General features: G+C 39.8%; 1 pseudogene; it reads right to left on the bottom strand.

The window, feature by feature from the left end:
* Positions 1 to 387: 387 nt before the first annotated feature.
* On the bottom strand, positions 388 to 2,842 carry LOC102469116 (SUMO-activating enzyme subunit 2 pseudogene; annotated as a pseudogene).
* Between the last annotated feature and the right edge of the window lie 1,332 nt (positions 2,843 to 4,174).

Raw genomic sequence — 4,174 nt, 5'->3', positions numbered from 1 at the left:
GGGACAGAGGAAAGGCATTAATTAGCAAGATAAATGAGGGACTTGAGAGCCCAGAAAATACTTTATCTTATAAATTTTTTAAATTAAAACACAGGGAGACACAGAAAGACAGAGAGAGATGGAAAGAAGGATACAGAGATTGCCCTAGCACTCTAGAAATAAATCTGGAGAGTTAAGTTTCAGCAGAAAAATCTTCATTTTTAGTCCCTGAAAGCAATATTTCACAGCTCAAGTTCAGTAGCCATCTCAGAAGGGCCTGGGTTTGTGCCTCTGCACTCTAGAAATAAAACTGGAGAGTGAAGTCTCAGCAGAAAATCTTCGTTTTTTAGTCCCTGAAAGCAGTATTTCACAGGTCAAGTTCAGTAGCCAGTTCCTACTCTGCCTATTCTATATGTGACCTCTTTGTACTGACGTTCCTTTCTCGTCCAATTTCCTCTTGCAGTTTCTCTCTTTTTCACTGATGTCATCATTGTTTGAAGACCTTTCTTCATCTGATTCAACTATGAGCACGTCAACTTGCTCTTGTGTTTTGGAGGTATAAGGCTGTGCTCCATCATCACTGCCATTGGTTATGCTTTGGCAACCTCATCAGCTTCTTTGGACCCCATTTTTTTCTAGGGCATCACCAACAGTTCAAATGCAACATCCTTTCCTAGGTCTCCACTATGAAGAATGTTAGTCAATAAAGTGTAGTCCCGAAGGACGTCATCTGCTTGAAGCCTGCTATCATTTCTAATTCCAAATTCTGGCAACTTCTTGTGATTATTAGCTTCAGTCTCTCCCTCTTCTAAAGATACTAGGATTGTTCCTTTCCCATCTTCAATTTGGACATCTGGTACTACCATGTCAAATTTTTCTTTCACTATCTTATCTTGGAAGGTGAGAACAGTCACTTTATGGACATTGAGACATACGGTCACCTCTAGCTTACTGGCACATACATAGCAATTGGGGTTGGGAGGATCCAGTGCATTAGACACAAGAAGCTTCTTTCTTTTGTTTGATTGTTTATTTGAAAAAATTATTCTACACTGGTCTATTTTTTTCTGATATAATCTTCAATTCTTTAAACACTATCAAACCAGCAATTACTGCATTAGCTGTAGCAATATCAGGAAAAATATTACCTGCCATTGATTTTTTAAAAGAGGTTTTTTGCTATAGGACACATGCACTCACCAGAAAGATAGAGAGATACAGAGAGACAGAAAGTGAGAAATCACCACCCAGGGGAGATGGCCATGCCACAATCCCTTCTCCTCCATTCTTCTCTCAGGATCTTGAGCAAGCACACACACACACCTGGCGTGAGTTTAAGCCACCGGATCCGGGACTCAAACCATGGTCAACTACATGGGAGTCCAGCGACATAGCCATTCAACCATGGTCAACTACATGGGAGTCCAGCAAAATAGCCATTATGCCAACTGCTGGTCCTCCTGCCATTAATTTTATATCAAATCTACTCTTCATGTTCATGCTGAATATATGCATCCTGAGGTTTGCAGCAGAGGTGACAAATCCATTGTGAATGAATCATCCTTATACCAGATGAGCTCAGCTCCATCCCTTTTATCTGCTAAATGAACTCTCAAAGTATCAATACTCTTTTAAAACAGAATTGCATAGCTCTTTACATCCAGAATGTGCTTGTCTTTCTGACCTAACTGGGGTTCATTTTGTTGATCAAATGTATTGGTTTCTTCACCTTGACTTTGTACTTTAGCCCAGTTCAGTGGAACAGGGGGTTTCCTTTTCCTCCGTGGTTTTTCCATTGTCAATAGTTACCTGATACCATCTTTAAAGAGCTTGGTGAAAAGTTTAACAGGATCAAATCCAGTTGATTAAGTCCACCCCTTAGTGGAAATACTTTTAATGTAACAATCTTCATTAGATGTCGTGCTGTGGCTTCAGCTTCTGTTGGTTTCTAGGAGGCTTCAGGGTCAGCTCTGTCAAGAGATACTTCTTGATCAGTATCTTGTCTCCCAAACAACTGGCTGAACAAATACTTTGCCCAAACAATGCAATGGATAGGTCCTGAAGGTGTGTTACAAATTGTACAGCAAGGAAAAGTTCTCTGGGTTGGCTTAGGATAACATTCATAACACTCAGTCATACCCTTTTTGATAGTACTTGGCTAAGATAGCTTGCAGTTCCACTCAATAAGGGGGACATCTGCCAAGCACATTCTATTAACATGATTTCTAGTAGCTCTATTATCTAAAGCATTCATAATCAATATAAATTGCTGAAAAAATTCCACATTATAGTCAGGGTCCATGATGCTGTCATAGTAAGCCATTATATTAGCTTTCCAGTAAAATTGCAGTGCACTTTCTTTGGCAACCTGTGCCTTTGATCTTCCAGCATGCTTCTTTTGAACCAAAAACTGCCTGTTGAGGTTGCTGACATCAATAATATCCAGGTCAGGAACCAGCAGTTAGCATAATGGCTATGTCGTAAACTCCCATGTAGTCAACCACGGTTCGAGTCCTGGACCCAGTGGCTTAAACTCATGCCAGGCATGTGTATGTGCGTGCCCAAGTTCCCAAGAGGAGAATGGAGGAGAAGGGATTGCAGCATGACCATACCCCCTGGTGGTGATTTCTTGCTTCCTGTCTCTCTGTCTCTCTCTGCCTCTCTGGCGAACACATGCACCCTGAAGCAAAAACCTCTCAAAAAAAAAAATAGTATCCAGGTCAATCAGTTCTATGTGACAGATGCCAGTGAGCATGAGGTTCTTGAGGAGTTTGCAGTCAATGCAGCCTGGGCCCAACACCAAAACTCAGACCCCAGCCACTGCCTTGGCAAGCTCCCAGGGCAGCCTTTGCAACAGTGTCATGGCAGGATGACCAGACCTGGCAGCAGAGGCAGAGGTGGGAGAAATGAGCTGAGGCCAGAAGCGGGGAAAATGACTACTATTTTTAAAGAAGAAGATAACAAGAAGTTTGGCAAGGATGTTGAAAAATTGAAACCTTTGTGGAATGTCACATTTGTACAGTGGTGTAACTACTATGGAAATCAGTATAAACATTCCTCAAATGATTAAAAATAGAACTATCAGGGCCAGCAGATGGCATAGCAGTTATGTCGCTGGATTCCCTCATGGCTGACCCATGATTTGAGTTCCAGACCCAGTGGCTTGAAACACAACAGGTACGTGTGTGCGCATGCTCAAGATCCCAGGAGGAAAATGGAGAAGGGATTGTGGTGTGACCATGCTCCTTGAGGAGTGATTTCTCATTTTATCTCTCACTGTCCCCACCTCTTTCTCTCTCTCTGGTGAGTGTACATGCACGGTAATGCAGAAAAATAAAAATAAAAGTATCATATGATCCCATAATCCTATTTCTGGGTATATATCACAAAGAATTGAAAGCAGGACCTCAAAGAGATATTTGTACATCCATGTTCATTGCATCATTATTCACAAGAAGTGAAGAGGCAGAAGCTGCCCAAGTGTCCATGAACAGATGAATAAATAAATAAAATGAGAAATATGTATAGAATTGGATATTATTCAGTCTTAAAAAGACAGAAATTCCTGTCACATTCTACAACATGGGTGAACTTTGAGGACCTTATGCTAAGTGAAATAAGCCAGTCACAGAAAGACTAGTGCTATATGATTATACTTATATAAAGTATCTAAAGTAGTCAAATTCATAGAGCTTAAAAGTGGATGGTGATTACCAGGCACTGTAAGGAAGAATTGTTTAATAGCTATAGAGTTTCAGATTTGGAAGATGTAAAACTTCTGGAAATCTTTATTACAACAATGTGAATACTTAATATTGCTTCACTAAACACACTTTTAAATGGTTATTTTGTATGTTATGTGGCTTCCACTATAATAGAAAAAATGAAAATATTAAAAATATATATTGAGAATTCAAGAAAATGCCAAAAATTGTATTTAGAACATTTTTTCATATTGTTGTTACTGTTTGGTTTAGATGGTGAGACTAACAGTATGATCACCAAAAGAATGCTTGAGAAATAATTGGTAATTGCTAGAAGGCCTTCAACAATAATCTATTCAGATAACGGCATGATTTTTGCTTTACAGAAAAGGGTATGCAAATTTAGGAATGAGATGGAGCTTCTTAGAGCAAAGATGAATTTCTTGGAATAATGGGGAGAAGCTGCATTCTGCCATTAGTGTTCCTTCCAC

The sequence above is a fragment of the Tupaia chinensis genome, unplaced genomic scaffold (assembly GCF_000334495.1).
Source record: "Tupaia chinensis unplaced genomic scaffold, TupChi_1.0 Scaffold143639_1, whole genome shotgun sequence".
In the NCBI taxonomy this organism is placed as follows: domain Eukaryota; kingdom Metazoa; phylum Chordata; class Mammalia; order Scandentia; family Tupaiidae; genus Tupaia; species Tupaia belangeri.
Note: the sequence above shows the minus strand (reverse complement) of the source record. Positions and strands in the feature narration are given on the sequence as shown.